The following is a 14,062-nucleotide window of genomic DNA, read 5'->3' as shown; positions in this document are numbered from 1 at the left end:
AGGAAGTTTGATTACCTAGCCAGAAAGACGCTTAGAATAATGGCAGCAGTCTTTCCAGTATAAAGAAGGTGGATGACAAAATACTTTTAATGGATGTACTTTGACTCCACCCCCTGTGCCTAATGAGTGATGGCCAAAGTGGGAGCCACTTCAGCCACTTTCTCCACTACACAATAGAAGATTATATACAAACATCAATCTGCATTTTTATCTCCTTTGTGACACAAAGGGGACATATGTGACACATATTTGTTGTGCAAATTATTCTGCAGACAATACCAGTATCGGTCATGAAATGTTGCTTTAGCAAAACTGTAACCAGGTTGTCCCTCTGTTTGCATGGATGAAACCATATCTGGAGTGCTCTGCAGAGTTCTGCAGAAGTTAATTTACTTACTGGAGCAAGGTTAAGCAAACACCATGAAGCTGTTTAAGGAGCAGGACTTCCTGCTGTAGGAAGAAGAGCTGAAAGAAGTAGGGTTTCCAGCTTGGTGAGGAAAAGTCTAAAGGGCAACTTGAACTACCCAATGGGAAGATACAGAGAGAAAAAGAGTGAGGCACCTCTTGGAGATGCACATTGAAAAGATGGGAAGCACAGTCACAGCTGCAAAAAATTAAATTCTGATTAGATATTAGAAGTTAGGCTAATTAACAGTAATAACAATGAGGCTGATCAAACACTGAAGCAGAGGCTAAAAGAAGCTGTGAAATTTTAGTCCTAGGAGACACTAAATTTGACTCAGCCCTGACTTGAGCAAGAGGTTGAACTAGGTGATTTTTGGGTATACCTTCCAACAAAATATAATCTGCATATATAAACTCAGCAATCAGCAAACAAAAGAGAATTTGTCAATAAATTTAATCATATATAAATATTTGCCCATGTGTGACAACCTCCCAGTCTAATCTCACCCTAAATGAGTTTCAAGTTGTGAATTCTAAATCAAATCAAGACTTAAAATCTTGTCCCACATTAAGTATAGTGCCATGTTATTCATCAGACTGTCAAAGCTTGTAAATCCCATCAAGTCCACAATGATTTAAACATGCAGGGAGTTATGATCTCATCAAACACCATACATTGGACCTGTTGCATCCCGGATTTTGGGTTCAGATTAGGAGTTTTGATATGTATTACTCTGCCAGTTTTGTGTATCCCTTTGTACACCCCTGTTCCCCCTGCAGTGTCCAGCTCCAGATCAATTCCAGCAACTACCCCCTCCCCCTTCCTGAGGTTTTCCTGTTGGTTACCTCGCCCCCCGCAACCCCATTCGCCCCAGAGCCCGTGTCCGCCCCTGTCGTGTCCCCGTTGGCCATCCCAGTCCATGTCACACCCTCATAGCCTGCCCCCATTGGGCGAGGGGGCTTGTGCCTCCCTCGGCCCGCCCCCTATAAAACCCCACTCCGTTCTATGCCCACCGCTATTTTGTCCACGCAGCACTGGAGAGCAGCAGCGCTTCTCCATTGCAGCTCCACGTGCCAATAAAAACCCTCTAGCCAACGACATGGACAGAGTGGACAATTCCTTCCTTCTTCGCCTCGTTCCTCGCGCCTGGCAGCAGAACGCAGCCAGCCCATCCCCGGTGCGCAAACGCAAAAGTGCCTGGAACCAAGCGGTGTCCCCAAGTCCTGCTGAGAAGCAGCGCCATTCCAAGCTCTCAGGACTGGGGAAAAGAACGCAACATTGCGGGACATAATAATTAAGATATATTAATCAATTTGGAAATGAAGATCTGGTTCACTTGTCTTATGTTTTCTAGACAACATGAGTTCCCATTGTGAATTGTGTGATTTTAAACTTAACAAAGCCATCTTCTTAATAGGCAGAAATAATGACATGTGTCTGTTCCAGTCCCATGAATGCAGATCCTTTGGCATTGAGGCTGAAATATTTAATCAACAATAAATGTGCTACCACCATAGGCCTTTGAAAGAAAATATTTTTTCTTGTTTCATTTCCCAGTTAGATGGGCAATGTTCTTTTTGTTTTAGTTTGCCTGGCAGTTCAGCAAACTGTCTTCATCCCAAACTTGTTCTTCACATTTTATGTCTACCACTATCCATTCACTGCTATTATAATTATTGCCTAGACCTTTATGGATGACTCATACAGAAGTAACATCAAGCATATGCATTCATTTGTGCTGGTTTATGAAGAACCACTTTGTTGGATGTTGACATAAAGCATTTGTGACACCCTGTTAGGAAATGAAATTTGCCCAACAAAGTTCACAGAGAAAAGTCTATCAAAATACCCATCAACATGGATGAAAAAACAAAACAAAACCCTTCTGGAATTCTTTCATATATTTCAAGGGATAGAAAACTCTTTCAAGTTTGTTGGTCAAAGGCTACATATAGGGAGCAGTATGTCAGTCAGGCAGAAGAAATGCTGCAAAGATTCAGAGAAAGCTTCATATTTCCCCTTTCCTCACGGCTGATCCTTGGTTGCCTTTTTTTGACAAAGGAACGTAATGGGACACAGCTTTAACTGATGTGTAGGGGGAAGGCACAGCAACAAAGGAAGGATGTGAAATGGGATCCTGCAGAATAGAAGGAAACAAAGGAAATGTTTCCCACCGCCTCAGTAACCCAGCTGGGACCATATTGCAACAGCACTTCAGATACAACAAGTGGTTTTGTGGTTTCACACAACTTTTTGTTCTTCCTCATAAAATCACAGATTTTAGCCAGTCCTCAGCCTAAATTATAGATGTGTACAATTGCTGAACAAGCCTGAGGATTCTTTGACTAATGTAAGCACAGAACACCTTTCGCTTCATTGTTCTACCTAAGATACATGAGAAAGGCAAAGATGTAGGTTCCTCAAATCACATTAATTCTTGGTAAAAAATGGAGATTTAAATATTGATTATGTACAATGCTGTCTTTTTTACAACTTTCCTCTTCTTCAGTACTTTATGCCTTCTTTCAATTTTTGTCTTGCTTCTTCCCTATATTATTCAGAGTAAGGTACATACTTAACACTCAGACAGTAGAAACTAAATGTACATGTTGTCAACTGCAAAAATGTTTCTTTATCTTTCCTCTCATTTATTCGTCCTAAAGATGAGTTTTTATGGTCACTTAGATTCACTTTCATGTCTGATAAAGGCAAAGCTTTAAAAAGTCATTATACTCCAAAGTTTTCTAACAGATCCCCACTAAAGTCAACGAATATTAGACATAGGAAGTCCTTTCTGTATCAGTCCAGAAAAAAGCTGCATGCCATTTTAAGGATATTTTACCATATCTTGCTAGCAGATTTAATCAAACTTAACATCCATTAGGAGGGGCAAAATAAGAGATTTTTCCTTTACATAGCAACATGGAACATGCAAGTGTATAACAACTTGGTAAACCACACTACTTTTGTTCTGATATTTACTTTGACAGCTGATAAAAAGCACAGAATGTATTTATTTGCTTTCACACATTATTTCAGACAAACATATAATTGCCTTTCTGATATAGTCCTGATCTGTATCTACCAAGCTTCAGACAATCCACAAATCTAATCAGGCTGCATGTCAGTAGTTAGAAAATGGTACAGACCACTGCTGTAGTTGTTGTATCAATACCAATATAATAAAGCTATGAAGTCATATCAATACAAATATAGATTTTTGGTCTGAAACCACACAGATTACACTATACTAAGTCAAATAAATTGTATTTCATATTGTCTGAATTAACTCCAATGTCACAATCCTACCAGTCATGTAGGCTGTTCTACAAATTTATTGAAATCAAAGTGGAAAAGCTGGTTTTAACACATCATAAAACTGTCACTCATTTTTGTCTATTTACTAATAATTTTTTCAAGAGAATATCACGTATCAAATATGCAAAAAATTTGAAAGTTCTCAGGGTGTCTGACAGTGGACTGCATAACGTAGCCTTGTAACAATCATAGGGCATACCTAAGGTGAAAGAATTTTATTAATTTCCTTACTTAATTGCATGAGCAAATAACTCATAAAGTGAAAGGAGAGTGGAACCTAAAATGTGAGATTTAGGTCACCACTTCTGAAATGGCAACAATACACACAGTCTCACTTTCAAATCTACGCAAATGTATGTTCATCAAACAACAGAACAGTATCAAGTAACAGGACATAAAAGGAAAGAACAGGTTAGCTTTTCCTCTGATTTTTGACATTCATAAAACTTCAGCAAAAAACCCAAGGAAACAATGTAAAATTGTTATGAAGCAGTGAATGTCCTTTCTCTTCACAGACTCGCGAATGAATTTGAATGTCTACATCATAGTAAGTAAACTCTTCATGACTGGTTTTCATTTTTTCTATTTCATGAACCAAAATTTACATTGGATTATATGGTGGTTTAATTGGTATCCACAAGTCCCCTACATTCTTGCATTACCACTGTGTTTTCCCAATGCATTCACTAACTTCTGAAATCTACTACTAGGAAAGGAATGCTGCTGGCAGAAGGCAGATCGTTTTTAAAATTTCTAAGGAAGAACCACAAAAAGCCCCTAAAGTAAATTGAAGAGGCCAGTATCACATGAAAATTATGGTACATGCTGAATCTCTGAGGGAGAATTTTTAATGTCTCATTTTAGGCCAAGAAATCTCTATCTTGTATGTATTTTAGGACATACGGGTGAGTACAGAAACATGCATCTACATATAAAATATATTCATTCCAAGGATACACATGGCTCCTTGAGCTTTGGCAGAAGTGAACTGAATAGCTTTAGACTGGGTTACTAAATTAAAAACACCCAAAATGCAATAATTTCCATATACTTTTAGAAAGAAATTAAGTCAATATAAATTATGCAGCTCTGTGATTCATACAGCTTGAGTTTATGCTAACCAAATCAAATACTAGAACTTCCAAAACTCACAGAGTGAACCTGCAAATTAATGAGCAGTACACTGCCATTTAGTAGAATTAAATCTCTTGTGAGGAAAAAAAAAGAAAAAGAAAAAGAAAAAAGTGAAAGTAAAGTTGCCATAAATATTTTAATGGGCTTGGTATAAATTCCTTTGCAAGCCACTAAGGCTAAAATAAAATTTGTAAGAAAGAAAATGGTAGTGTATTTCTCCACCTTTTCCAATAATCAGCATGTAAGCAACCAAAATAAATTGTTGCTGCTACAAGAATAGAGGGGACTGGTTATCATACAGTTTATTTCTTTTTTGATCTTAAGAAGTAAAATAAAACATTACATGCCTGTTGATAGGGTGCCAGGCATTTGCAGATAAATGATAAGAGAGATTTAGGAAACCAAATGATTAAAAAAAGATAACTAAATGATTACCCATCCCCAAGTACTGAAGTGAGGAAGACCAGAAAAGTCTTGCTGTCAGTGCTTTGCCAGCTAAATATTCCAAGGTGTTGAGGCTTCTTCTGATCCACATATAAGGACTGTGGAGATTCAAATTAAGTATGACATAGCTATTCCTCAGAACAGAGATGGTCTCACTACACTAATGAAAAGCAAAGGTTATGGTTAAGAGATAATGTAAAATATTTATATGGAACAATAATTTCAAGAAAAAAGACTGTATTGAGAAATTCCCTTATAAATAAAGGTTAGCACACTTCAAAAGTTTTGCAGTTCCCATATTTGTTTGAGATATCCCCAAATTTCAAATTTGTGATACAGCAAAAAAATATATCCCGTTTATGCTGTTTTGTTACATACTATGTGAGCAAGGATGCATGCACAATCTCAGTGCATCAGTTTTGCTGTACAGCTGGGAGTCACAGTCTAGTCTTCTGGCATGCTCTGGTCATCCATCTATTGCTTAATCATGCAGACACTGCCCTTCTTTCTCAAGAGACATGATATTCACTCTTAGGGCTGCATAAAATGCATGGATTAAGACATTAGGACAGAGTGATCTTGGGTATAGCCTCATTTGCATCACACTTAGTGAAACTCAAGGAAATCATCATCACCATCACAATGACAATGTAGTACAAGAGACCCAGGAGGAGGTACTGCTTCTGGTTTTGGTTTCAGACAAGGGATTTCACACAAAAAGCAGAGGACTGGGCCGAAATATATTTAATAGCTGTTAGCCCATTTTAAGAGCAAGGGAATGAATTAAAATGCTTTGTTCATCAAATCCTTAAGGGCCTACTAATAAAATACAGCTGGGAACATTACAAAGGTAATTTTGTGCAGTTTTAATTATATATTCACTGCTATGAATGAAATAATAACATTTTTCTCTTCTTAAAGATATACCTGGGCCCTATTACATTAGAGGAGAAGGTGTAGCATCTCTCTTATTTGTTCTGAGGAATGTTAATGTGTAAATTTTAAAGTACTCTTGAGAGACCTTTTGGGAAGAAAAACTGATGGAAAAGGAATGAGTCTGGCAAGATGTCTCACTGAAACATCGACAGAGATCAAATTCAGGCTGATGAATAGTACAGCAAAACTCCTGTTCTTTTACCTATAAAGCAACAGGTTTGCTAAGCAGCAAAAACTATTCATACCTTTCCAGCTTTTAAAAACCCATGCTTTCAGACACCATGAACTCCCGCAGTTCTTAATTCATTAGTTTCATCACTAAGAAAATCCTTCTTAATTTGTGAAAATGGTCCCACTGTTGGAACCCACCAGGTCTGATTTTTACAATACACGTGTGAGAGAAAACTAAAAAATTGTTTCTGTTTTCCTACTGTAGTGTTTGTGGCTAAATTACTTCCTTTATCAAAGTGAGTGGGAATCTCTAGGTAATGCAGGGACATGGTTTGTGTCATAATTTTACAGTTCAATAGCTCGTTTTTTCAGAAACTCCTACCAGGAATTTCTCTCCATTCTCCAGGGTGTGAATATGTATTCAGCTGTCCTAAGAAACTACAACAAATGTCAAGGGATTAAAAAAATTAAATTGATTTTAAGTATATAGATATTCAAGTATCAGTACTAGAAGGATACAAGGAATTACGATCTCTGTTTTGCCCCATGTGGATAGAGAGGAACAGTTATGTTTGGTCTCCAGGTCATGTGCACTTGGGGAAATGATGGAGCAGTGATTGTAGTTCTCACATTCACATATCCCAAGTACAGATTCCCCAGCTGTGACAATTTCTCTGCAACAATTTTTTAAAATATTTCTTCTGTTTTTTTTTTTCATACAGTAGAACTAAACAAATGAGATCTATACCATCCTGTACCTGACGTGCAGGATTTGTACAGCAAAATAATATAAACTATAAAAAATAATATGAAGAATTATATAGGCTATTTTGCTGGAGTAGATAGGGATCCTGACAGTGAATGTGAATTTTATTGTTCTATTCTCTGGATAAACACAGAGGAAAAAAGACTTTACTCCAAACAACTCACAGAAAAGAGCAAGTAGATAACATCAAGCAGACTCAGCAGAGTACAGATAATACAGATAATAGAAACCTTCTTCAAAACATATTTTGAATGTTTTAAGAAGAGATGTGAGAATTCAGTGACCTTACTGGTTGCAATCACACAAAAGAGTGTCTAAAGATAAAACTAACAGAATCTTTGACTTTTTATTAAAGACATATTGAATTTCTCCTTCACTACTGATATCGTTTCCCTGTCAGACTGGCCTTATGCTTCTGATAAAGTGGCTATTTCCATCATCATTCTCCTGACGGCACTTCATTTTTTATTGGAAAATGGCTAATTATCTCAGTAAGTAATAGACAAGTCTTGATTTATGTTACATGTTTGCACTTATAAGGGTACACAAACCATGTGTGCCTTTAGTGTAGACTGTGGCACATGCTGAAAGCCCAACTACTTCACCTGAAACAGTGAAAGGAGCTCTATAAAGATGTCTTCACAGTTCCACAGGGACTGAATGGAGTGCATTGGAAGAGAGAGTCCCAATTGCTGTCCCTTGTGCTTTCAAGTTTGCCAGGAGTTGTCTTTTTGTCTGCTACCTCGGCCTTAGAGGAGGGACTTTGCAAAAGCTCTGCTTTGGCTTAATCAGAAGGATCTGCCATTATGGGCTTAATATTAGATGACAGGAACCTCCATACTGCAAAATATCTTTTGTGAATGTCACTGTCCAGTTTTCCGATAGGCATGTCTTAAGGCACAGATCTTTCTATTTGCATTCTTTTTTTCTGTGAGTCTTCTGTTTTTCTTCCTTTGCCAAACAAATGGAACTTAATTCTTCATATTTAAATATAGCTTGAAAAGGTTAGACTGAAGGTCAGGTAGCCTGCCCTCAGCAGAAATTTCTATTTATCTCACAGTGATGTATACTAGGTCTGACACCTTAGTCTATCATGTCACTGACTCCCATCAGTACAACGTCATCAGAAAGAATGGATGATTATTGATAATTCTTATGTTTCTGCTTATTATAAATACACAGTTGAAACCTTTCAGCATCTTGTTTCTTCCACAAGACTATACAGTATTTTTTCCAAGAACTTTGTTGTGTAGTCTTTTTCATGATACTGCACCTTCCCAGTGAATCTAACCTAATGAGCAATAGTTTAAAGATTATACACTGTGGAAGAGTATTTTTTTTTTTTTTTGCTTTGCATCATTGTAACTATCAGGCTGCTTTTGTCTTATTATGTTTCCCCCGTCTTTATTTCTTAGCTTCCCTTCTTTCTTTTCAAACACAATGTAAAATGTTCTAAATAAATTTTACAGCTATATCACTGAAACAGTGGGATTTTTTGAGAACAAGGAGTATATTTAGAAAATTTAATACTTTGCCCTTCATGTTGCAAGTCTGCTAAGTTGGAATATCAGTGTCATTAATGTTTAATCTAGAAATTTCTCTAAAACATAAAACTAGAACTGAGCTGAGATGGGGGAGACACACAAGATTCAGATATGCAGGCAACTGAATCTGTTCAATATCATTATCTATGACCTGAATGTGGGGATTGAGTGCCCCTCAGTCACTTGATGACACTAAGTTCGGTGGGAGTGTTGATCTCCCATAGGGCAGGAAGGCTCTGCAGAGGGACCTGGACAGGCTGGATTGATGGGCTGAACGTAACTGTGAGGTTATGTAAGGTGAAGTGCTGGGTCCTGCCCTTGGGTCACAGCCCTCTGCAGTGCTGCAGGCTGGAGCAGAGGGGCTTCGTGGTAGAAAAGGACCTGGGAGTGCCAGTCAACAGCTGCTGAACATGAGCCAGCTGTGCCCAAGTGGCAAAAAGGCCAAGGGAACCTAGCCTGTGTCAACAATAGTGTGGCAGCAGGACCAGGGCAGTGACTGTCCCCTTATACTCAGCACTGGTGAGGCCACACCTCAAATCCTGTGTCCAATTTCAAGCCCCTCACTGCAAGGAAGATATTGAGATCCTGGAAGGGTGTCCAGAGAAAGGCAGCAGGGCTGGGGAAGGGGCTGGTGCACTGGTCTGATGAGGAAAAGCTGAACGAGCTGGAATTGTTCAGCCTGAAGAAAAGCAAGCTCAAGGGAGACCTTGCTGCTCTCTACAACTACCTGAGAGGAGGTTGGAATGAAGTGAGGATTGACCTCTTTTTTCATGGTAACAAGTGACAGGACAAGAGGAAAAAGCCCCAGACTGTCCCAGGGATGGTTGAGGTTGGACATCAGAAAGAATTTTCCCCCTAAAAGGGTTGTCAAGCATTGGAATGTCATGCTCAGAGAGGTGGTAGAGTCACACTCCTTGGAGGTGTTCAAGAGACTGGAGGTGGTTGACAAAGATAGTTTAAAAAGTTAGTTAGGTGGTTGGTTGTTACTCAAAGTTTGGAGTCAATCATCCTGGGGGCCTTGTCCAGCCTAAACCACTCTATAGTTCTTTGGTTCCATGCTCTCTGCTGCTGCCTCTTCTATGGCAGCTAGTGACAGACAGAACACCATCCTCCAGACATCCCTGCTCCTGCCTTAAGTTAGTTCACCATGCTTGTGACAGAGGAATTGCCTGGCTGTCCATCAACAGAGGGGATCCTATACAGCATGTTTCAGCCAGGGGTTGATTTCTCTCACAGGAAGAAAGGAGAGTCTTAACCCTTGCTTGTAGTGCATTATAACTCATAATAAGTAGGAATATATTTTCATTTCTCCAAATCACCCAAGAAACTGTAAAGATGACAACCTAACACAGAGCACTCTTCATTTCCTTCCATCTAGCCTTTGTGTTGCTGTCTGAATATAGTCTTTGGGATGTCCAGGACCAAAAAGCATACTTATAAATGTTTCTAAAATCACAAAACACAGACACATCACTCATACTAAAAGCAGTAGCAGGTATGATATGTTAGACAAGTTGATTTGATCTTTTGGAAATGGTTTAGTATCTAAAATTCTGTATGCCGTAGATGAAGAAATAGTGCCAGCAGGATACTGAAAACCACAGAGAGCGCTGTAGGAAACATTAGGAAAGAATAGGGCAACTAAATGAATACCCTGGAAAATGGATACTATAAAATTGGATCCCTGCTGCATCTACCTTTGTGGATGATATTGCTAATTTGGAGAACAGTGGATTTCAGGGGGTTTGGTAACCAGGAGTTATATGGAGTATTGCTTAGGTCTCTATTTTTCATTGGAAACTACAACACTTTCAAGTATAATAGAAATAACTCTATCTTCCTAGTATCCAACAAAATTGTTGCCTCAAACTACATTATCTATTTGGATTCACAGTAAAATTGTTGAAAGATGAAACAGTGCAGAAACCATCTGTCAGGTGAGATTGAGGATTAATTGACACAATTTTCTTAATGTATTTTACACTAACACCTCATGTGATAAAATGGCACATCTGTTGCACTTATTTCCTGACAGAATAAATAAAAGGCAATAAACACCACATAAATATAAATTAGGAGTGAGTTGTATGGGCAAATATAACTACTTAGGTTTAATTCTTCAGTTCCTTTATGTCAATTCAAGGTACTAAATAAAATTCCATGATTGTTGAAAACTTAACTTTGACAAGCTTTTCTGAACCCTTAAACCAAAACTGTAAAATTTAAAATGCTAAAATCACGAGCAATTCTTCCAGAGTTTATCTTGTTAATCTTCCTGGTGAAAGTCTCTTTGCTAAGGAATTTTTGAAAATGGTAACTGGCAAACACTTGAAGTTAGAAAAGGTACTTTCTACCTGTTAGTTTCAAGTTCAAAGAAAGCAATAATTATCTAGAAGGAATTTTCCCCCCCTACCTTTTATTTAGTAAGCTGATTATGTAAATAATGTCATATCAGACCCCTCTGATATAATGTCATATCAGGCCCCTCATAATGTCAGACCCCTCTGTCTCCTAGAGACCTGTAATTCTAGGATAAGCAGCCGCTTCATTTCACAGGTTTGTTTTTGATTTCAGAAATCTGTTGTCTCATTGATTGATTTGCACTGAAATGTAATTGTTCTGAAAAGCAATTAAATGTTGACTCTTAGAAAACACAGAAAAAGCAGTTTCCAAAACATACGTACTTGACATAAGACAGCCTTGAAATTCAACCTGAATATAGTAAAAGTATCATTTGCACAAATGTAAACAGCAAGGATACATTTACCAGGGTCAGAAAACTTGGGAGCTATTCAGTCTGGATTAATGATGTACAAAAAATGAGTTGCACTTAAAGCAGCTGTGTTGTCAAAACATTGCTCTTTTAATCCCTGAAAAATTATGGAGTTTATGAAAGTAGATTTTTGCAGAAAATTGAAGATTTTTTTAAACATATGTGAAAAGCAGACTAAATGCAGATCCAGTACTGCTAAACTATATGTCTGTCGTGAGTCTTTGTACTTTACTATTTCATAAATCCACAGCTGGTTGAATATATATTTTTACTATAATACAATTTTATATCTATTGACTTTTCACATAAAAATATTACATATATCAACTCAACTTTTAGGTCCTTTCAGTGCATCAGATCAGAATGTATTATGTTTTAAAACAAAATAAATAACTTCCAGATTGGATGAACTGTTTTCAGCCCTCTCCACCTGCTGTAAGTGGGAAGTACAGGAAGAGCTTTCTTTAAGGATGTTTATATAGGTCCTTTGTTAGCACAGTTGTGTCTTATTTAAAACTGAGTGATATTTCTTCTTGAATTACTGAAAAAATCTTACCAACAACACACTTCTTCTCTGCAATCCATCTCCAAGTTACAAGAAGACACAAATTTTTGATGATTTATTTTAAGAATCCAGGTATTATTTCAATCTTCTTTTTCTATGATGGGTGAATGTCTTTTTCTAGTTTGATTGATAGTTTCATGACATGAGGTCAACAGCAATGAGCTTAATCTTCAGGCATTTTTAAAAAAGATTTCTGAATGTTTGTGATGTCAAATAAAAAGCTATATTAATAATTAAAACTGTTATTTAATAGTTACTGTGTTCTTTGTCTAGCTTTCCTACTACTACCTTCCCTTCCACCAGCATATGTAGTCTATTTTCTCAGAAAGAACACCACAGAACTTGTGATCCTGTATCTTTTACTTGGAGTAACAGCAGCTGCCAGGCAGGTGCTTACAAGCTTGAAAAGTTGTCCACTGAGCACATCCAGCAGAGTGGCTCCATCCCTATTTAACCTATGGCAGCCGTAGTCACGAGTAGGAGTAAATCAAAAGAGGCAAATGTGGAGTCTGCAATTAGCAACACCCAAGGAAACCATCAGCAGTAATCCAACCCATCAAAAGCAACAAAAGGCTGAAAATGAAAGGATTATATACAGGGCCAGCTACAAAATGACATGCAATGGCCATTTTAAACTCAAGTATAGTAATTTCTTACAACATTTGAGATTTTTGCAAACCAACATACAAAGGGCAAGCCCTGCTTCTTGTGTTTCCATACCATTTCCCTGCCAAAAGTGGTATTAATGATTCTTTACTCTTTGCTGCCAGTAGTTTTCTGATAATGTGAACAAAACAGACAAATCAACTTCCTAAATCTAATAAGATAAAAGAAAATACTACAAACATTATTTTTTCAGGAGCTCTGAAATGGAGAGGTTGATCTTAAGGAGTAAAATATTCTCTTCTTGGCATCTCTCCGTGTCAACTTTGTGGACTTTCCCAGCTGCAGTGCCCAGTTTGTTGCCTTCATTGCCAGATAAAAATCGTATGAATTTACTATATGCCAAGGAGTGAAAACAGCATTGATGTGAAGATAAATAGCCATGTGTCCACACCTAATCAGTAATGATAAAATTGTGGGCAATATGAACGGGATAACTGGCAGATCCAATCCCCTTGTAAACCAGAACACATGATAAAGGAGATGTGTTTTTACTGCTATATCTTTGAAAGTAGAAAATGCAGGTACTGTTTAATGACCTGGCTGAAAGATCTCATGGTGAATTGCAAACCAGACAAATAATACATAGGTAAGGAAGCCAAAACAGTCCATCTCTTTCCTGCTGGGTGTTGTTTTCATTTTCAAGGTAGTTTTAGGCAGTGAGACATATTTTTGCCTTCAGAAATTCAAAGTTGGTTGTGCATTGAATATACTCTTTTTTCTCTTTACAAGATTTCATTTGGAATCCCTAGGGAGGAAGAAAAATCTAGATCTGGGTAATAACCACTCTTATTTCAGACAACAGCTGGTGTAATATTTTCTGAGAATAAAAGGTGGATTGATTCACTGATTGGTAAAACTGCAGTTTCAATCCTTACATTTCCATCATTTTACTGCATTTTGCATTTGCAGCTCTCACCTTTGGGATACTTAGTAAAAGAAAGACCACAGTTGTGATCCATGTTCTCTGTAGAGTAGTCTAAAAAATTTATCATTATGTGATGATGGAGGTACACCCCATAAACTCTTCAGACCTACAGAAGTCTGTACATACTTTATGGTAGCCTTACCCTTGCATTTACATTCATAAATCCAGTCCACTCTTACCATAACTGGGGAAACACTTAAAAAATACAGAAATACTCACATAAGGGAAAGTCAAGCATCTTTCCTTGTGTTTATACTGCATGTTGATGCTCACTTCCTACAAATATTTAAACTGTCTGACAAAGTGTTGCAAATTTTGAACACTTTTAAATAGGCTTCACATGCTACCTCATATGCAAACCATTGCTTCTACATTTTACCAATTTTCCAAAACCTGAGCAGTACCTAGTTTGAT

This window comes from Anomalospiza imberbis, chromosome Z (genome assembly GCF_031753505.1).
Source record: "Anomalospiza imberbis isolate Cuckoo-Finch-1a 21T00152 chromosome Z, ASM3175350v1, whole genome shotgun sequence".
Lineage (NCBI taxonomy): Eukaryota > Metazoa > Chordata > Aves > Passeriformes > Viduidae > Anomalospiza > Anomalospiza imberbis.
The sequence above is the reverse complement of the archived record's forward strand: the minus strand, read 5'-3'. Positions refer to the sequence as shown.